Here is a 22,357-nt window from a genome sequence, read left to right as displayed (position 1 = left end):
ACAAACTAAACATATTTGGAAGAAAAAGCACATTGTATTTTCACAGAGGACAAGTGGAATAAAATGTTAGCCAATTCTACTCTCCAGTCAATTTTCAGCAACATTTCAGAATGCATTTCTTTTCCTTTTTGCCAGTCCTGGGTTTAAACTCTGGACCTGGGCGGTGTCCCTGAGCTACTTATGCTCAAGGCTAGCATTCTGCCACTTGAGCCACAGCACCACTTCTGCCTTTTTCTATTTATGTGGTACTGAGGAATCGAACCCAGGACTTCATTCATGCTAGGCAAGCACTCTACCACTAAGCCAACTTCCTAGTCCTCAGGATACTTTCTAACTTGTTAGTTCCTTGCATTTCACTATCCTGGATGCACATCACTTTTCTCCAGCAAATATTGTTTTGGGAATTACCTGGAATCTCGCAAACTCCTTTTACACATAATATTGGAAAGCTCAGCCAAAGAATTCACTGATTGAGTTTTCTCTTCAGTAACTTGCTGAGCCTAGGAGAGTGAATAGGTACAGTTTTAGTAATACATATCAATAATATATAGCACATGAATGACATGGATCTAAGCCTTTTATATATTAAAAAAAATCTGAAAATAGCCACAACCCATAGGTAGGTAGATCAAATTATAGAAGTTGAAAATATTTTGAACATCAATGTGTGTGTGTGTGTGTGTGTGTGTGTGTGTGTGTGTGTATGTGTGTGTGTTGGAGTGGGGGTGCATAGTAATGTTACTCTTCTCACAACCAGGTTACTCCAAATAGTAGGTAACAAGGACTTTGTAGTTATTTTCATGTACGATTAGATTAGTATGTGCCAACACTTGAATACAGGCACAACAAGATAGTCACATGACCTACTGCAGGAAAACAGATGAGCATATGTATGCATTCACACACCACCAGAATATCACCCCTTAGGCCCAATAGACTCAAATCTTATTCAGTAGCACTACCCATCTGCACATTTATATCTGTACGTATTCAAGATTACATCTATTACATTTAAAGATGAATTTCTGTGGCCCAAATTGAACACTGCTAAAATACCACCTCAGTACGAGACTTTTGGCTAGGTGCTTTTGTCCAGGCCCTACTGAGTACATTCTGCTCAGGCTACTGCCAATATTTCCCTGCTCATTTATGGGCCTACTGTATTTTTTCTAGGTTTTGACCTTAGGAAACCTGAGTTTTAGCCTTGATATCACCTTGACTGCCTCCTTGCCCCCTAGTAAACTTCATAGTCAGTGAAATTATATACTCAGCCCAAATTCTTCGCCCTTTTTTTTTTGGGGGGGGGTCCGGTCGTGAGGCCTGAACTCTAGGCCTGGGTGCTGTCCTTCAGCTCTTCAGCTCAAGGCTAGTGCTCTACCACTTGAACCACAGCGCCACTTCTGGCTTTTTTCTTTTTTTTTTAAATTTATTTATTTTATTTTATTTGTGAACATACTGTACAGAGGGGTTACAATTACATGGGCAGGATAATGCGTACATTTCTTACCAAGCATTGCAGCCTCCTCCTTTGTTTACCCTTCACATCCCTTCCCAGCCTCCGCCCTCCTCCCCAATCCCAATCCTTCTCCTTCCCCCCCAGTCCCCCCAACCCGCACCGACATTGTAAAGCTCGTTTTGGACATGACAACTTGTACTTCTCATTGTTGCAACAGGTCCACCTGTATCCTTAAACAACTAGTTTTTCCCCATCTCCTCCTCAAGTTACACTGACATCAAATATAGTGAAAGAAGGGGTTATACTGTGGGGGAGGGACATACAATGCAACAAAGAGATAACCTTATAAATGCGTTAGAAACACATGCATGAAAGAAAAAAAACATTAAAATACATATCTAAGGGTTCATTTTCCTGACATCACATTATCTGACCTTTTCCGCTTGACTCATGTATATACTAGATATTGCAAATAAGGGAAACCATGGGACCTATGTTTCTTTGGGCCTGGCTTACTTCACTTAATATAATTTTTTCCAAGTTTTTCCATTTCCTAACAAATGGGGCAATGTCATTCTTTCTGATGGAGGCATAGAATTCCATTGTGTATATATACCACATTTTCTTGATCCATTCATCTACTGAGGGGCATCTGGGTTGGTTCCATATCTTAGCTATGGTAAATAATGCTGCAATAAACATTGTTGTGCTGGTAGCTTTAGTGTGATCTTCTTTGTAAACATTTGGGTAAATGCCCAAAAGTGGGATTGCTGGGTCATAGGGGAGCTCTATGTGAAGTCTTTTGAGGAACCTCCATACTGCTTTCCAAAGTGGTTGAACAAGTTTACATTCCTACCAACAATGAAGTAAGGTTCCTTTCTGTCCACATCCCCTCCAGCATCTGTTGTTGTTAGAGTTCTTGATTTTTGCCGTTCTAACTGGGGTGAGGTGATATCTCAATGTTGTTTTGATTTGCATTTCTTTTATGGCTAGGGATGTTGAACATTTCTTCATGTGTCTATTGGCCATCCTTCTTTCTTCTTCAGAGAAGTTTCTCTTTAAGTCTTTCGACCACTTATTTATTGGGCATTTGTTTCTTTGAGGATTTGTTGTTTGGGGGGTTTAATTTTTTGAGTTCCAAGTATATTTTAGATATGAGACCCTTGTCCGTTGTATGGCTAGTAAGGATCTTCTCTCAAATCGTGGGCTTTCTATTGATCTTGCTAGCTATGTCATTTGCCCTGCAGAAGCTCTGCAACTTTATGCAATCCCATTTGTCCAACCTTTCTTTGATTTGTTGTGTTTCCGGGTCTCTATTCAAAAAATTTCGGCCTGAGCCAAGGAGACTTAGGGTTTCTCCTATTCCATCCTGTAATGTTTTCAGAGTGTCTGCTTTGAGTTCAAGGTCTTTGATCCATTTGGAGTTGATTCTGGTGCAGGGTGATATATAAGGATCTAGCTTTAGTTTTCTACATGTAGTTAACCAATTTTGCCAGCACCATTTACTGAAGAGGCTGTCTTTGTTCCATTCTATTGTTTTAGCTTCCTTATCGAATATTAGATGGCTATAGGTCTGTAGGTTCATTTCTGGGTTTTCAATTCTATTCCATTGGTCCTGAGGTCTGTTCTTATGCCAATCCCAAGCTGTTTTGATTACTATGGCTTTATAGTAGAGTTTGAAACTTGGTATTGATATTCCTCCAGCAGTGTTCTTTCCGTTGAGGAGCGTTTTTGCTATTCGGGGTCTTTTATTGTTCCATATGAATTTTTGGATTGCCTCCTCTATTTCCTTGAAGATTGAGGTTGGAATTTTGATAGGTATTGCGTTGAATTTGTAGATAGCCTTGGGAAGTATTGCCATTTTCACGATGTTAGTCTTTCCAATCCAGGAGCAAGGTAGGCTTTGCCATTTTTTTAGTTCTGTGTTGATTTCCTTTTTCAAGATGTTAAAGTTTTCATCATAGAGGTCCTTCACTTCTTTAGTTAGTTCCTAGGTATTTTATTTTTTGTGGGGCTATTACAAATGGAGTTGCTTTCCTAATTTCAGCCACACTTTTCTCATTGTTGGCGTACAGAAAAGCCATTGATTTTGGGGGGTTAATTTTATAACCTGCTACTTTGCCAAAGTTTTGAATCAGCTTGAGTAATTTGGGAGTGGAGTCTATGGGATTCTTTAAGTACAAGATCAAGTCATCTGCAAAGAGGGAGAGTTTTATTTCTTCTTTCCCTATTTGGATCCCCTTTATGTCTGTATCTTGTCTTATTGCTGTAGCTAGGCATTCTAATACTAGATTGAAGAGAAGTGGAGAGAGTGGGCATCCTTGTCTTGTTTCTGAGTTAAGAGGAAATGGCTTTAGTTTTTCACCATTGAGTATAATGCTGGCTGTAGGTTTGTCATATACAGCCTTTATTGTATTGAGGAATGTTCCATGGATTCCTCATTTTTCCAAAACCTTCATCATGAAGGGGTGTTGGATCTTGTCAAATGCTTTTTCTGCATCTATTGAGATAACCATGTGGTTCTTATTCTTGCTCCTGTTGATGTGATGAATAATATTAATTGATTTGCGTATATTGAACCAGCTTTGCATCCCTGAAATGAATCCTGTTTGATCTTGGTGTATGATTTTTTGGATGAATTGTTGAAGTCGATTGGCCAAAATTTTGTTGAGAAGTTTTGCATCAATGTTCATCAAAGAAATGGGTCTATAGTTCTCTTTCTTTGATGAGTCCCTGCCTGGTTTTGCGATGAGGGTTATGATGGCTTCATAGAATGTGTTGGGTAGTGACCTTTCTCTTTCAATTTCATTGAAGAGTTGGAGGAGTATTGGTGTGAGCTCTGCTTTGAAGGCCATGTAAAATTCCGCTGGAAAACCATCTGGTCCTGGACTTTTCTTAGCTGGGAGGTCTCTTATTGCTGTTTCTATTTCAGTGCTTGATATGGGCCTGTTAAGATAGTTTAACTCATCTTGGTTTAGTTTTGGCATGTCAATATTTGCTAGGAAGAGGTCCATTTCTGTCAAGTTCTCAAACTTATTAGCATAAAGTTTTGAGAAGTATTCCCTTATAATGTTCTGAATCTTGGTTGTTTCTGTGGTGATGTTTCCATTCTCATCTCTGAGTTTATTAATTTGGGTGTGTTCTCTTCTTTTTCTAATAAGATTTGCTAAGGGTCTGTCAATTTTGTTAAGTTTTTCGGAGAACCAACCCTTTGTTTTGTTGATTCTTTCTATTGTTTTTTTGGATTCTAATTCATTTAATTCTGATTTAATTTTGATTATTTCTTTCCATCTACTGGATTGGGGTTTATCTTGCTGCTCTTTTTCAAGGAGGTTTAGATGTGTCATTAAATTGCTAGTTTCAGATCTCTCCAGTTTGTTGATGTAGGAGCTCAGAGCTATGAACTTGCCTCTGAGTACTGCTTTTGCTGTGTCCCAGAGGAGCTGGTAATTTGTGTGTTCATTTTTGTTGAATAGCATGAACATTTGAATTTCCTTTCTAATCTCTTCCATGACCCACTCTTGGTTCAGCAGTGTGTTGTTCAGCCTCCATCTGATACCGGATTTTCTTTGGTGGCTTTTGGTGTTGAGTTCTAATTTTATTCCCTTTTGGTCAGAGAGAATGCAAGGTATAACTTCAATGTTTCTGAGTTTAGACAAGTTTGCTTTGTGGCCTAAAATGTGGTGTACTTTAGAAAACGTTTCATGTGCTGCTGAGAAAAACGTGTATTCTGATGCTGCTGGGTGAAATGTTCGGTAGATGTCTGTTAAGTCTAGTTGATCTATGCAGTTGTTTAGATCTGCGGTTTCTCTGTTGAGTTTTTGCCCAGTTGATCTATCTAGTGGGTTAAAATCCCCAACAATTAATGTCTTTGGATCTATATGGGATTTGAGGGAAAGTAGTGTTTCTTTGATAAATTTGGGTGCTCCATTGTTTGGCGAATAGATATTTAGAATTGTAATATCCTCCTGTAGGAGAGATCCTTTAATTAGTATGTAGCGACCTTCTTTATCTCTTCTCACGAATTTTAATTTGAAGTCTATTTTATCTGATATTAGGATTGCAACTCCCGCCTGTTTATGGGGGCCGTTTGCTTGGTAGATTTTGTTCCAGCCTTTAACTTTGAAAATGTGTTTGTTTTTACGGGCAAGATGTGACTCCTGCAGGCAGCAGATAGAAGGGTCTTGTTTTTTAATCCAACTACACAGTCTATGTCGCTTAATTGGAGAGTTCAGTCCGTTAACGTTAAGAGATAGGACTGAGAGGTATTTGGGAGTTCCTGCCATGTTATCCACCTTCTTGGGGGCTGCGAAAACTGGGTTCTTCCTATGGTTCTTGGATTCTCCGTTTGGGTGCAGTTTCTTGGCCTTTGTTGTGGTCTTGTTGGTTTTCTATGTGTAGGACATCTTTAAGAATCTTTTGTAGGGCTGGTTTGGTGGAGATGCATTGTTTCAGTTTTTCTTTGTTATGGAAGGTTTTTATTTGGCCTTCAGTTATGAAGGAGAGTTTAGCTGGGTACAGTATTCTTGGTTGATAGTTGTTTGTTTTTAGGGCATGGCATACATCATTCCAGGCTCTTCTGCCTTGATTGTCTCTGCTGAGAAATCTGAGGTGATTCTAATTGGTTTCCCTTTATAGGTGATTACCCTTTTCTCCTTGACAGCTTTAAGGATCTTTTCCTTGGTCTGAGTTGATCCTGTGTGGATTATAATGTGACAGTGGGATGTCCTATTCTGGTCTGGTCTATTTGGGGTTCTAAAAGCTTCTTGTATCTGAATAGGCCTATCTTTTTGTATGTTTGGGAAGTTCTCTGCTAGGATCCTGTTAAACAAATTTCCTAGACCATTAACTTCTGTTTCTAGGTGCTCCTCTACACCCATTATCCTTAGATTAGGCCTTCTGATGGTGTCTTCCAGGTGTTGGATAGATCTATCATATTTCTTGGACTTGTCTTGGATGGTTGTATGTTCTTTCTCTATAATATCTAGGCTGTCTTCAATCCCTGAGATTCGATCTTCTGCATGGTCTAACCTGCTGTCAAGACTCTCTACTTTGTTTTTTATCTCTTTTCCTTCTAGTTGGTCAGCTTTGATGGCTTCAAGTTCTTTGTTGAAGCTCTGTTTTAGGTCTTGTATGAATTTCTTTACTTCCTTAATTTGGTGTTCAGTGTTTGTTCTCAAATCACTTAGTTGATTGGTTATGGTTTCTTAGGACTCCCATTCCTTCTGTTGGGTTCAATTCAGCATTCCCTTTGTGGTCTCCCTAACTTCCTTCAGCTCTTTGTTAATGGATTCCATGAATGCCTTTAGTGATCTTTGTGTATTCTCTACCTGGTCTCTCAATTCCTGTATTAATCTTTGATTAGGTTCTTCCCGTTCATGGGATTCCTGTAGTTCTTTTTCCTCTCGTTCATCGGATTCCTTCAGTTCTCTTTGAGTGTTCTCAGCCTGCTCACGCCATTCCTCCCTTTCTCTTTGAGTATTCTCAAGTTGTTCATGAAAATCCTGTATCAGTTTTTGAGTAGCTTCCTCACGCTTATGATATTCCTGTATAAGCTTTTGGGATGCCTCCTCTTTCTCCCTTTCATGCTCATACAGAGTCCTTTGTAAGTTGTCAGACTTCTCATTTATCATGTTTGCCAACAGTGTTTGTAGAGCTATTTGGGAACTCTCCTCTGGATTATTCATTATCTATTCTGACCCCTGATTATCAAGATTGGGACTTGAGATATCCGGATTTGCCATTTTTCTAGTGTTTTTTCGGCTTACTCTGCCCATTTGAGATCAAAATAGCACCAGTTTTGTGCTAGAACACTATCTTAAGGCAACCATCAATCAAAGTTTGCATTTGTACAGTCAATAGTCTACAGATACAATCTAGTTCAACAGATACATCTATTCAACATCAAACAACTATATGTTAATGGGCTTGGAACCGCAGAGAAGAATTTGGAAAACCAGAAATTATTAGGGTTAGGGAGAGATGTGGGTAAAAAATAGGAATAGATTGGTGTGGGGAGGCACAGGGAGAGTTAACTATGTCCTAATCTCAATGCAGGAAATAGGTTGGGTAGGATGCATGTAGAGAGAGAGAGAAAGAGAAGAATGGGAAAGGGAAATGAAAAGAGACCAGAAAAAAATAGAAACATAAAAATTAATATAGTTATGGAGATTAAAAGACCATCTATTTAGAGAGGAATGTGAGTATATTAATAGAAGGGTAGGGACATAGAGGAGAAGTGAAAAACTTAAAAAAATGCTTAAAATATTATATAGGTATAAAGAGGTAGTACTGCTATTAAGGAATTTAAGTCTCAGAGGTTTTGAATTGAGTAATAAATTTGTGGATTAAGTGTGTACACAATGGGGGATAGGGTCTACTAGTTAACTACGGGTTTATCTGAGGATGTGCAGGACAAGAGTTAAGTCACATACAGAAGATCAAAAGAGAAGAAAAGGTGAAAAGGATTATAAAGGGAGAAAAAAGATCAGAAGTTCAGTAGAGCTAGACAAAAAAACAAAAAGATAGTTAAGAAAGAAAGAAAAAGAGAAAGAAGACAAGAAAAGAAAGGAAAACGCACATTCATGTGTTCCTAAAATAAAAATTATAAGAGGAAAAAAAAGTTACTGGAAAACAATTATTTTTTCAAAAAAGGCAAAAATTAAAGATTAATAAAATTTTTAGAAAAGGAAAAAAATTTATATATATATATATATATAAGGTACCAAAAAAAAAGAAAAAAAGAAAAAAAAAAGAAAAGAAGAGGAAGAAAAAAAAAAGTTCTTTGATTTTTTTTTTTTGATTTTTTTTTTTTGGGAGGGGTGGGAAAAATCCTGTATCTCCCTTCTGTCTGTAACCAGCCTCTTGTTGGAGTCTCTGGTCAGCTTGAGGTCCTGTGGCTTGATTGGTTTCTTAAGTCAGTTTGTTTGAACAGGCAGAAAAATGCTCTGCTTTACCCAAGATTTTGAGATCCCCCTCCCAGATTAGTTTACTGGGAGGGTGATCTGCTTTGAGAATCACAAAAGAGGGGGATGCCGTGGTGAGGCTAGGTTCTGGGTAGGGTTGAGGCCTTTCAACAATCAGTAGCTTTTTCCTGGGGCTAACACAGAGCCCAGCCTGGAGCCGTTCTCAGGGTTTCTGTTTTTCAATTGATTGTGGAGGCTGCTAGAGGGAGGGGCAGCCTCTAGCTCTGGTTACCCAGTAAGGAAAGCCACTCCAATGGCTGGTGCCTGAGCTGGGTGACTTTTCCCTGGATGGAGCCGAGTATGGCAGGTCACTTCGCCGTTAAGTTCTTGTGACCTGCTAAATGACTCATTTTATTCCAAGGCCTGAGTTAGAGGTAGCAGCTCCTCCGAGCTTTGTCGGTATCCAAGATGGAGATCACCGGTGCTGGGGGGGAGGAGTGGCCTTCCCTCCTCTGCTCCCTGAGAAGGAGTGAGGACGTCGGGCTTGTACTCACGCTGAGTCTTGGATCCTGGGTCGTCTCTGGTCTGCGAACTGCAGGATGAAGATATCTGCTCCTTGTCGCTTCTTGCTGGTATTGAGTAGAATCCGCTCGCCCGCTGCATCTGGCTCCTTCATCCCGGACTGTCTGTGTGAGCACTCAGTTATGGCCTGGGCTGCGGACTCCGCCGCGACCATGCCGCTGCTGCGGCGGCTGCTGGCAGGCGCTCAGATGTGTCTTTTTGCCTTGGCTTCCCCTCTCTTGTCTAACTCTCTGTCCTGTGATGGCACACTTGGTGTGATTCTCTGGCTTAGGACTGTTCACTGGAACTCTAAAACTGCTTTCTATGCGAGAGCTTGTTCAGATTCCAGCTTCTCCTCCGCCATCTTCCCGGAACTCCCCGGCTTTTTTCTTTTTGCTTATGTGGTGCTGAAGAATTGAACCCAGGGCCTCAGCCATGCAAGGCAAGCGCTCTACCACTGAGCCACCTTCCCAGCCCTCTTCCTCCTTTTGTGATGATAATTGAGCTTGAACTCAGGGCCCTAGAGCACTTGCTTAGTTTTTGGCAAGTGCTCTGCAACTTGAGCCATTTCTTCACTTCTGGCATTTTTGCTGCTTTGTGAGTTTGTCTCTCAGATTTGCATGCATCTGGGTTCAAACTTCCATCCTCAGATTTTAGCCTTTTGTGTAGCTAGGATTACAGGCATCAGCTACTGGCCTATTGCACATGAATGATGTCGTTGTATTATTTTATCTTTTTGTGCTAACTTTGGGGCTCAAACTCAGAGTCTTGCACTCTCTCTTGGCTTTGTCACTTAAGACTAGCACTCTAGCACTTGAGCCACATTTCTAGTTTCTCAAATTCCACTTTTAAGAAGCCTTTAAAGTTGTCTGGAATGTGTCTCATGAAGAGCTGGTGACTTGCGCATTGGGACTCAGAATCTCATTTCTTCATTACTGACAGGATATTGTGGACCATGTGTTGGACACACTGCCCTTTGGGAAGCAGGTGCACTACACTGTCAATATGAACCAGGACCACATCCAGAGAACAGAACACACACTCAGAAATCAACATGGCTCCTCTCTGAACTATTTCAGGTTGGCTGCATTTATCTCAGTGAGAAATATGCAAATATGTTTCCATCTTTTTTGAACTAGAACTAGGGTTTGAACTCAAGGCCTCACATTTTTTAATAACTATTTTTTAATAGTAAAGATACTGCATCTATTGAGATAATCATGTGGTTCTTATCCTTGTTTTTGTTGATGTGATGAATTATTATTAATTATTATTAATTGAACCAGTTTTGTATCCCTGAAATGAATCCAGTTTGATCATGGTGTATGATTTGTTTCATGAGTTGTTGAAGTTGATTGGCCAAGATTTTGTTGAGAAATTTTGCATCAATATTCATGAAAGAAATGGATCCATAGTTCGCTTTCTTTGATGAGTCTCTATCTGGTTTGGGGATGAGGGTTATGCTGGCTTCATAAAAAGAGTGTGATAGAGAATTTTTACTTTCAATTTCATTGAAGAGAAGGAGGAGTATTAGTGTGAGTTCTGCTTTGAAGGCCTTGTAGAATTCCCCTGTTTTCTGGGGTGGGAGAACTTTTATTGCTGCTTCTATTTTGATGCTTGATATGGGTGTGTTAAGTTCGTTTAAATCATCTTGATTTAGTTTGGGCATGTCAATATTTGCTATAAATTTGTCCATATCTTTCAGATTCTCAAACTGACTAGCATAAAGGTTTAAGAAATAGCCCCTTCTTATATTCTGAATCTTGGCTGTTTCTGTAGTGATGCTTCCATTCTCATTTCTGAGTTTGTTTATTTGGGTGTGTTCCCTTTCGTTCTCATAAGATTTGCTAAGGGTCTGTCAAATTTATTATTTTTTTTCGAAGAACCAACTCTTTTTTTTGTCAATTCTTTCTATATTTTTTTGGATGTAATTCATTTAATTCGGATTTAATTTTAATTATTTGTTTCTGTCTACTGGATTGTGGTTTAGCTTGCTGTTCTTTTTCAAGGAGATTAAATTGTAAAATGAAAATGGCAATACTGCCAAAGGCTATCTACAAATTCAAAGCAATACCTATCAATATCCCAACCTCATTCTTCAATGAAATAGAAGAAACAATCCAAAAATTCATATGGAACAATACAAGACCCCAAATAGCAAAAACAATCTTTAGTAGAAAGAACAGTGCTGAACGAATATCAATTCCAAATTTCAAACTCTACTACAAAACCGTAGTAATGAATAGAGATTGGACTGGCACAAGAACAGACCTGGGGAACAATGGAATAGGACTGAAGACCCAGAAATGAATCCACAGACCTACAGCCACTGATTCTTTGACAAGGGAGCTAAAGAAATACAATGGAAGAAAAACAGCCTTTTCAGTAAATGGTACTGACAAAATTGGTTAAATACTTGTAGATAACTCAAGCTAGACCTGTATATATCACGCTGCACCAGAATCAATTCCAAATGGATCAAAGACTTCGGAGTCAAAGCTGACTCCATGAAAACATTACAGGAAGGAATAGGAGAAACTCTAGGGCACCGTGGCACAGACAGAAATGTTCTTAATAGAGACTCAGAAGCACAAAAAATCAAAGAAAGTTTGGACAAATAGGATGGAATGAAACTACAGACTTCTGCAAGGCAAAGGACAGAGATAGCAAGATCAACAGAAAGCTCATGGACTGGAAGAAGATCTTCACTACCCATACAATGGACAAGGGTCTCATATCTAAAATATACTTAGAACTCAAAAAACTAAATCCCCCAACAACAAACCCTCGATGACATAATTGCCCGATTAATAAATGGGATAAAGACGTAAAGAAAGACTTCTCTGAGGAGGAAATAAGAATGGCCAATAGACACATGAAGAAATGCTCAACTTCTCTAGCCATAAAAGAAATGCAAATCAAGATAACGTTGAGATTCCACCTCATTCCAATTAGAATGGCTATAATCAAGAAATCTAATAACAACAGATGCTGGAGGGGATGTGGACAGAAGGGAACCCTCCTCCATTGTTGGTGAGAGTGTAAACTTGTTTAACCACTCTGGAAAGCAGTATGGAGGTTCCTCAAAGACTACATAGAGCTCCCCTATGACCCAGCAATCCCACATTGGGGCATTTGCCAAAATGATCACAAACAAGGTCATACCAAAGCTATCAGCACAAACATGTTTATCACAGCATTATTCTCCATAGCTAAGATATGGAACCAACCCAGATGCCCCTCAGTAGATGAATGGATCAAGAAAATGTGGTATATATACACAATGGAATTCTGTGCCTCCATCAGAAAGAATGACATTGCCTCATTTGTTAAGAAATGGAAAGACTTGGAAAAAATTTTATTAAGTGAAGTAGGTCAGGCCCAAAGAAACATAGGTCCCATGGTTTCCCTTGTTTTCAATGAGTAGTACATATCTAGGACAAACAGAGAAGGTCAAAAGCTATATACATATGACCACATGAGATAATGTTAAGCAAAATGTACCCCAAGTTAGGAATACAAGTGTTTTTTTTCTTTCTTGCTAGTGTTTTTAATGTGCTTGCAATGCCCTATGTAATTCTTCTGTTTCTTTTGTATGTTCTTCCCCCACAGTATAACCCCTATTCTCACTGGATTTGATCCTGGTGTGCTGCACCTTGTATATACATTTTTGTAATTTGGGGAGGGGAGGAGATATTGGGGAATGCTTAAATGGGGATGCAAGCTGACCCATTGTGACAAAGAGATGTACAGGACACTATATTGAAAACGAACTTTACACTGTCAGGGTATGGAGGGGCAGGAGGTGTTGGGAGGTGGAGAGGGAAGTACAACCTTTTTACAATAAAAATATATATGTAAAATAATAAAAGAGTGTACACAAAAAAACACAAAAAGTAAAAAAGATACTGTACAGAGGGGTTACAGTTACATGAGTATGATAATGAGTACATTTCCTGTCAAGCATTGTCACCCCCTCCTTTGTTTTTACCCTACCATCCCTTCCCTTCCCAACTCCCAACTCCTCTCCCCCTCCAAAGTTATAAAGTTCGTGTCTTATACATCTCATTGCTACAATAAGTCATCCTGTATCCTTATTTCAGCATTTTGTTATTTCCTTTCCCCTTCCCAAATTCGAAAAATGTATATACAAGATGAAGGGCACCGGAATCAAATACTGTGAAAACAGAGGTTATACCATACAAAAGAAAAAAAAAATCACATAGTACATTATAAGTACATTAGAAACAACAGCAAGAAAGATAAAACCACTTGTGGCTCTGTCTTGGGGTTCTTTTCACTTAGCATTATCTTATATGGTCATATGTACATAGCTTTTGAACTTTCCTACTTGCCCTAGCTATATACTAGTTATTGCAAATAAGGGAAACCATGGGACCCATGTTTCTTGGATCTGGCTCACTTCACTTAATATAGTATTTTCCCAAGTCTTTCCATTTCATACAAATGGGGCAGTATCATTCTTTCTGATGGAGGCCCAGAATTCCATCATATATTTAAACCACATTTTCTTGATCCATTCATCTATTCAGGGGCTTCTGGTTTGGTTCCATATCTTAGCTCGGGTGAATAATGATGCAATAAACATACTTGTGCTGGTAGCTTTAGTATGAGGGCGTCACATTTTTGTCTAGCATTTGCTTTTTTTGGAGGGGGTGGAGAGGTAGAATGTAGGTGTGGAGATGGGAGGGAGGGGATGGTAGGGGAAAAACAAAGGAGGCAACAATGCTTGATAAGAAATGTACTCATTTCCTTGCTCATGTGACTGTAACCCCTCTGTACAGTATTTTCACAACAAAAAAACTTACTTAAAAAAAAGAAAGAGTAAGAGAGTAGCCGAATTTGATCAAGTTACACTGTATGCATTTATAGACATAACACAATGAAGCTCTTTTATGTAATTAACATACAATAATGAAAAAATCTTTCTAAAACAAGATATACCCTGCATAGGCTGCTTTTCAGGGATCTATTCCTGGGCTTTTCTGGATTTATCCCCATGTCTTACATCTTCCTCATTCCTGGCCAGTGCTCACAGTTCAGAGAATCTGTTGGCTCTCTAGCAGGACAAAGTGTGATGGTCAGAGATGGGATTTTATGTCTGTTTTTCTTTATTGGTCCTGGGGCTTGAAATCAAGGTCTAGGCACTGTCCCCGATCTATTGTGCATCCACTTTGAGTGAAAGCTTCACTTGCAGGTTTTTGTTGTTAATTGGAGATAAGAGTCTTACAAACTTTCCTGTCCTGATTGGCTTCCAACTGTGATACTCAGATCTAGGCCTTTTGAATACATAGGATTACATGCATGAGCCACCATTCCTGGCTGGCTCCCTACCTAAAATGATAAGTTAGTTGGAGGTGGGATTAATATAACACCTGTGTGTGCTTGCAAGTGTGTGTGTGTGTGTCTGTGTGTGTGTGCATGTGTGATTAAATGTTAAGAGCTTCCTCACAAAGCTGTGGACTTTGCCTTAAGCTCTTTAAAGACTTTTATTATTTGCTCTCACTATAGTCTATTACATTTAAGTTAATTCACTTTAAAGAGGGGAGAATAAATCCAAAGGGAGTGGGGTAAGAGAATGAAGAGGGAAGGGGAAAGAATATACAGAATAATTGCTTTTATATACCACATAACTAATAAATATAAGGAAGGGATGGGACTAAGCAGGATGAAGATCGTGAAGTGGTGACACAGATCAAGATACACTGTACATACAAATTACATTGTTCAATGGCAGAAAAATTCAATACCTAACTGAAAATTAATATAAGTAATGGAAGAGGTGTGTTGGGAGGATGGATGAGAATTTTGAAAGGGTTGACATTGATCAAGATGCACTGTATTCATAAACTGCCCCTGGGAATGGCAACATCTTTGTACAACTACTTAATAAAAATATTCAGAAAGAGGGTCATGGGAAAAGAGGTAGACTACTGAAGAAGAGAAGAGGGGAAAATGTAACAAAAAATCTGATGTATATCCCACAAAGTTAAGAAGAGTAAGGAAGGACTATGTAGGAGAGGGATAGGTGAGAATGTTGAAAGGGATGGCACTGATATATATATATATATATATATATATATATATATATATTCATAAACTTCCTTGTTAAATAACTCTTTTTTATAACTACTCAAATATAACTTTAAAGTTAAAATAATAGATGCTATTTCAGGATCTCTGATAAATAAAGCAACAGTCTCTACATCTGGTGGCCCACAATCCTTACATTTTATTATCACAGATCACAAAGGAAACAACATGGATCATTGTACTTGGCTGCAAAGATATACGTTCCCTTACATTTTGATCCTCAGTATCGGTTTGGCTTTGAGAATCCTTCTTACCAATCTACAAACTGATCTAGACTATACTCTACCAGGGATTTTGATATAGTCTACAGCTGTTCAGGTGGACTGAAGCCCAGGATCGATTACAATTTAATCATTAATCATACAATCATTAATCATTCTAGTGATGCAATATGCCAATGATATTTGGAAAGCACCTTTACCTTGTCTTCCCTCTGAGAGCATAAACAAACATTTCTATTTCTTCTTGTTCAAATGTCTGGTCAACATGGTCTCTATAATCAATCTGTAATACTCTGCCATGGAGGCACTGGTAAAGGTGACAAAGGAGTTTTAATAGCTGGTCTGCAACTCTGCCTTGGATTTCCTCAGAACTAAGAGCAGCTGCAACCTCCAAGGGGACAAGTTTTTTGTTTTTTTTGTTTTCCTTTTTCCTCCCTCACACAGGCTTGTCTGCCCTTTGCAGGCCTGTCTGCTATTCACAGGCCTCTCCACTCTCCCCAGGCCTCTCTGTTCTCCATGGGACTCTTGGCTCTTCACTGGCCTCTGCACCTGGCCTCTGCGCAGGCCTCTTGGCTCTCTGCAGGCCTCTGGGTTCTTCACAGGCCCTTCTTCAGGCCTCTGGGCCCTGTGTATGCCTCTCAGCTCTGAGCAGGGCTTTCTGTAGGCCTCTCAGTGCTGGCAGACCTCTCCACCAACCCGGGCTTCCCCGGGCACCTCTTCTGGCCCAGTTCTCCCCTCAGGCTGGCTGGTCCTTCCTGGGCCTCTCTGCCAGCCATGGTGTCCTCTGGCATCTCTGCTGGCCCAAATCTACCCTCAGGTCAGCCTGGGCTTCCCTCAGGCAGGACAGGCCGCTACTGCTCTGCTTCAGGAGGTGCATTTCTCCCCACGTGTTTCTTGCAACTTTTCTTCCCTACCCTCTTCTCCCAACCCCCTCATCCCAGTATCAGGCAGCCTGCTCCCCCAGCCACCCTTTGACACCCTGCACCCCCAGCAACCGTGGGTGGTAGTGACATCAGCATGGGTAGGGAATTCTTCCCCCAGGTTCTCCCAAATCTAAGAGTATTTTTTTGTCATTCATGGGACCTGAACTCAGAGCCTGGGCTGTCTCTCAGCTCTTCAGCTCAAGGCTAGCGCTCTACCACTTGAGCCACAGCACCACTTCCAGCTTTTTCTGCTTATGTAAAAAATTTTATATGCAATGTAAACTAATCTAACAAGGTATAAAACATAAAAAGTGCAAAAAGTTATATATACTGTGCTAAGGGCAGTGACAGGTCCAGAGGAGGAGCCTGAGTCCCTACAGCTCCCACAGCAGCTGGCCAGGGACCCTCCGTCTAGATTCAGTACAAAGGAAGCAGGCATTTGCTAAGTGAAGACTGCACAGTGCATCTTGCAAGCAAGGTGCCAGAGTGGACATTAGCCATGGCAAAAGACAGTGGCATGGGAGGAGCCTTGTTTACCTTGTGGTAAGCCCAGGGCAGCTGCTCTGCATCCTCCAGGTGCATTCAGCCTCCTGAAAAGCCCCCTAAACAGTTTACCTGCAAATGTTAGTGCCCAGCATATGCCTCCTTGCCTTCACTCCCCTCAGGTGACTAAGGGGTTAGGGAAAAGATGTGACTTTCAGACTATCCTCAATGAACAGCAGGAGTCCAAATGTTCCTCTGCTGAATGAATATAAACAGGTCTTTTTCTGAAGCTGTTCCCACAGACTGTTCTCAGAGGCCCTCCACACCAATTAGACTATCATTATATGTGTCAATATTCTTTCTGATGCCATGAATTTAGGTGAATTAGGAATACTTTTATGTCAAGTAGGTTCCCTTCTCTACAGCAGCTCTTTCAGGTGAACTAATACTTTTCACTGCATTTGGTATCCTGTTCACAAGCTTATATGCCAAAAGGAAGTCATCAATGGCAAAACAAATATTTACCTCAGATATTTTAGTAGAGGAAGAAGACCATGAGTTGACAAGCTGTGCGGGGGGGTTAGAATGTCAAATTTCTACTTCCTAGCAAATAGTAACATGTAGGTAATACAGTGTTCCATTTTGTTTTTGCTGAGTTGATAAGTGGTCTCTCCTACCTCCTCTAACCCAAATTCTTGTATAGCAGCCACAGCCTTTATTATAGTATTATTTGGAAACAGGGCCTTTGAACATTCATTAGACTACAAAAGTGGCCTCAGTCTGAAGGAATTGGTATACTACACCATTATAAGAACGGACGCAAAATGGTTTGATTTCTCTGCAATGGGAATACAGCAATAAGGTGGCTACTATGAGCCAGGATAGAAGCTTTCCCCAGAAACTGATTGTACTGGCATTGAGTTCTTTAACTCCCAAACTCTGGAAATGTGAGAAAATAAATTTCTGGGTTTGATTAAGCTTATCAGGTAGCTGGATGCTTGTGGCTCAGGCCTCCAATCCTACTTAATGTGAAGACTGAGGACAGATGACCGTTGTTTGAAATCAGCCTGGACAGAAAAATCCGTGACTCCCTTTTCCTCACAACATCTTTATGTCTTTTTCCCTTTCATGCACTTCTTTTTGTTGGTAATGGGGCTTGAACTCTAGGCTTAGGAGCTGTCCCTGCACTCTTCAGCTCAAGGTGAGCGCTCTACTGTTTGAGTCACAGCACCTTCCAGTTTTCTAGTGGTTTATTGGAGATAAGAGTCTCAGGGACTTTCCTTCCCAGGCTGGTTTTGAACCATGATCCTCAGATCTCAGCTTCCTGAGTAGCTAGGATTACAGGCATGGGCCACTGGGGCCCAGAGCTTCATGCAATTTTATTGATATTATGAATGTGATATACACAGGAGGTACAGTTACATAAGTCAGATATAGAGTCCATTTCTTGTAAGGGTCTGGTGTCTCATGCTTGTAATCCTAGCTACTTAGGAGGCACAGATATTAAGACTATTGCTCAAAATCAGCCAGGGCAATAAGTCCATGGATTCTTTTTATAAAAATTGCTATTGAACAATTGATATACATTGGACTTACAGATACATGCGTCAGATAATGAGTACAATTGTTTTTGCATCTTGTGTCCCTTTCCCTCACTGTCTGTAAGGTTTTCCCTCTCATCCTCACCTAAAAAGTATACACTTCATTTTCCATATAGTGTCTAGTGACTACAATTGCACCTCCCTAACCCTCCCAAATACAAACAAACAACATAAAAGGAAAAGAAAACCAAAACAGCAACAACAGCAACTAAAATATTCTTCTTCTTCCCATTTCTTGAAGTTAATTTCATAAACTATTAATTTACATGGTCCTATGTACATAGCTAAAGGGACTTTGTCAACCATTCCTACGCATATTCTCCTTTGGCTTCAGTGTGGGAACAGCCCGAGTCCTATATAATTTATCTTGTCCTAGTGTCTGTGTGTATGCATATATATATATATGTGTAATTATTCATTCCGTGTGTGTACTTGTAGATTAATAGAACATTCTAGTTACCACAAATGAAGGAAACCACGTAATGTATGTTTTTTGTGTATGGCTTACCTCACTTAATATGCTTTTCCAAGTCTTTCAAAATCTTTACAAATGGCCCAATATCATTCTTTCTGATTAGTGAGTATAATTCCATTGTGTGTGTGTGTGTGTGTGTGTGTGTGTGTGTGTGTGTGTGTGTGTCACATTTTTTGATACATTTCTCCAATGAGGGGCATCTGGGTTGCTTACATATCTTGGCTACAGTTAACCATACTGCAATGACAATGGTTGTGTTTGCAGCTGTAGGATGGCCTTGTTTGTGGTCTATTGGATAAATGACCAGGAGTGCGATTGTTGGGTCCTAGGGGTAGTTCTATATATTTAGTCTTTTAAGAAACCTCCATACTGCTATTCAGAGTGGTTGAACAAGTTTACATTACCACCAAGAGTGTGATAGAGTTCCCGGTTGGCCACATCCCTGTCAGCATTTTTTATCATTATTTTGCTCATAATGGCTATACTAATTGGGATGAGGTAGAATCTCAATGTTGTTTGGATGTGCATTTCTTTTTTTGGGGGGTGGGGTGGGTGGTCCAGTCATGGGGCCTGAACTCTTGGCCTGGGCGCTGTCCCTCAGCTCTTCAGCTCATGGCTAGCACTCTACCACTTGAGCCACAGCACCACTTCCGGATTTTTTTTTTCCTGCTTATGTGGTGTTGAGGAATTGAACTGAGGGCCTCATGCATGCAAGGCAAGGGTTGAACCACTGAGCCACCTTCCCAGCACCATTGGATGTGCATTTCTTTTATGGCCAGAGATGTTGACTATTTCTACTCCTCTTCAATATAGTGCTAGAATTCCTAACAAAAGCAGTAACACAAAGGAAAAAAGCAATGGTGATCCAAATAGGAAAAGAGGTAAAGTGATCCCTCTGTGGATGACAGGATCCTGTATTTCAAGAACTATATAGATTCCTCACCCAAGCTACTTGAGGTGATCTGAAACTTTAGAAAAGTAGCAGGGTATAAAATCAACCAACAAAAATCAGTACCTTTAATCCCATTCCTGGGCATTACCTTCACAAACTCTAGAGAGCAGAAAAGCCCTTTGAACCAGGGTGGGTAGAGGCTGCTGGCATGGGACAGCCACCTCATAGCAAAAGACTGTCCACTGTCTCTGTTATCCAGACTCAGCAGCTGTGGTTTTTGGATGGACGTAAGGCCCAACATTCCTCCCAGGAAGTTCCTCAGCCCAAAGATACAGATGATGATCTTTTGCTGGGTAGCTCTGCCCAGGTGAGCACGCACAGCCTGGGCCCAGGGCTCTGTTCAGCCAGTGGGGAGGTGGCCTCAGGTAGCTGTGGCACTAGGACTAATGGGAATAGCAGGGGCTATGACCAGTAGCTGGGTCTAGAATTGTCCAAACAAAGTCCACCCTTGCTCTTTATGACCCAGCCCAGCTGGGTAAAATGTAACACGACTCACCACCATCACTCGCCATCTCACCTGTTCCCAAAAGTACCTCTTTTGCTGAACTGGGAGACACTACTGATGAGCCCATGGATCTGGAAAATACTGATGACAACCACTTGAAAATATTTGAGGAGCCAGAAAGAGAAATGAAGCAAGAAGGAGCCTGTTTCTGCCTGTAGCCCATTGGGCAGAAAGAAATAAGGCCCAAGGGCCCCTGCCCTGGTGAAGAGAGCAAAGAGGACAGAGTTCCCAATGGCATTCTGTCCAAGGTGGTAGTGTTGGAGGACACAGTGGGCCTTAGAGAAAACCCCTGTTCCCCTCCAAGGAGGAGGGGGAGAATAACAAGCAGGGGAGCCAGGACAGTGGGCAGAGCTGGAGTGAGGGTGATTGTGGCCACACTGGCGGGAGACCTATGAGACAGATCTATATGGAGACACCCTTTATGTGTGCATGCCCTGCGCTAAGGGCTTTCCTGCTCTATGCAGCTCAGTGCTCATGTGGAGACACACACAGAGGAGGGGCTGTTCATCAAGAAGGAGGGAGTTTAAGTGATGGGCAGCAGGGGTGCTGAGGAGAAGGCTGAGATCTGTCATTGCCCAGCACAGCCTATGCAGTAGAACCCTGGCCTTTTATGTGCTCAGTCTGTGAGAAGATCTACACGGACCTGGCCACCCTGCCGCACCAGGAGAAGACATGCTGGCTGATGACGCCCTTTTCTTGCAATATCCACGGCAAGATGTTCACCCAGTGTGGCATGCTGATATGCCCCATGCAGAGCCACTGGCAGAAAAGGCAGAAGCCTTTTGCCTGTGATGAGTGTGGCATGTACCTCAGCCTCCAGCACCACTTCATCAAGCACATGTGCATGCATTAAGGCAAGAAGAACTATGAGTGGCAGCTGTGTGGGGGCAAGTTCACCCAGCAACATAAGCCATTCAGCCACCTGAACCTGCATACCTTCCCGACCTAGAATACAACTCCCATGGGTGTCTTCTGCAGATCTACTGCCTGGGAACCCAACAAAGAAGCCAGGAAGCAGAGTGGGAGGGGCTTAGTTGAAGTCCATGGGGAAGCTTTCCAGGGAGATCCACAGCCAGAGCTTAATCAACAATCTGTACCAAGGGAAGCCAAGAGAAGAGAAGCCTGTTGGCGCAGACCCAGTGTGGTGCTGAGGCGGATCATTCTATCTCACCATTGCACCCTCCATCCAGCCCTGGGGGACTGTCAGAAACAGGAGGGAGTGGGCCACATGAGTCTTGGCTAAGAGCTGGTCCCTTTCCTTCAGGCTGGGCTAGAGAAGGGGAAGAAGAAATCCCTTTATTCTAGTGAGGCACTATGCTTCTTATAAACATGGGTGATGCCTGCAGCAGGCCATGGCCTGACAGGGACCATGACTGTGTGCTTGGGTCTGTGCATGTCCCTAGCTCAGGGGAGCAGATGCTTGGGGACAGCTCCCTTCCTCCTTTAGTCAGGGTGGCACTGCTGTCTGACATGAGGATAATCAGGGTGAACCTACTGTCTATGTCTGGGCTTGTGTTGCTGTTATTTCTACTGCCTGTTCTTGTTCCACCTGTTCTTTAAACTGTGAACACTTTTAAAAATGAACACTAGCAATAGTTAATTTTCTACCTGCCTCTTTGGGGCTGAGCCTGGTCTTCAGACTGAATGTAAAGTAGAGCAACTACACCCTCCTGTTGCCCGCCCCCCTCCCTGAGAGGTGATGATGTGGGACCGAGTAATGAGCCCACCTCTCCAGGCTCTAGAAACCTCCTTGCCCAAAGGCTTCCCTGGTCCCAAACCCTGCCTGGGCTGCCTCAGGAAAATAGGTTTCCTATAGTTTTCAAGGAATATTCTTTGTTTATAGGTGCCTGTTCTTTTGTTTTTGTTTTTTGCTTTTAATTGAGAACACCCTCTCCATATCACATTTTTGGAATTGTTGAAACTGGAATGTTTAGGGGATGGAGGGAGGCTGAAAATACCATTAGTATTTGCACTTGTCATTTTTGTATATTTTGGGTGAGTGTGGCAGGGACAGATGCTTCAATTTCCCTCCTCACAGAAGGAGGAGAGACATCTGACCACTTGCTAAGTCTTGAATTCATAACAACAGTACGGTACGGTGGTGACTGGAAGTTGAGGGAGAACTGGTTGCTTTTTTGTCTGGGTGAAGAAGCTGGGCTCA

At 41.3% G+C, this 22,357-nt stretch overlaps 1 pseudogene; it reads left to right on the top strand.

The window, feature by feature from the left end:
* Window positions 1-9,095: 9,095 nt before the first annotated feature.
* LOC138839871 (hypermethylated in cancer 2 protein-like) lies at window positions 9,096-21,145 on the top strand (annotated as a pseudogene).
* The last annotated feature ends 1,212 nt before the right edge of the window (window positions 21,146-22,357 follow it).

The sequence above is a fragment of the Dipodomys merriami genome, unplaced genomic scaffold (assembly GCF_024711535.1).
Source record: "Dipodomys merriami isolate MVZ:Mamm:240054 unplaced genomic scaffold, mDipMer1.0.p SCAF_3, whole genome shotgun sequence".
Lineage (NCBI taxonomy): Eukaryota > Metazoa > Chordata > Mammalia > Rodentia > Heteromyidae > Dipodomys > Dipodomys merriami.
This window is presented reverse-complemented; position numbering and strand designations above follow the sequence as displayed.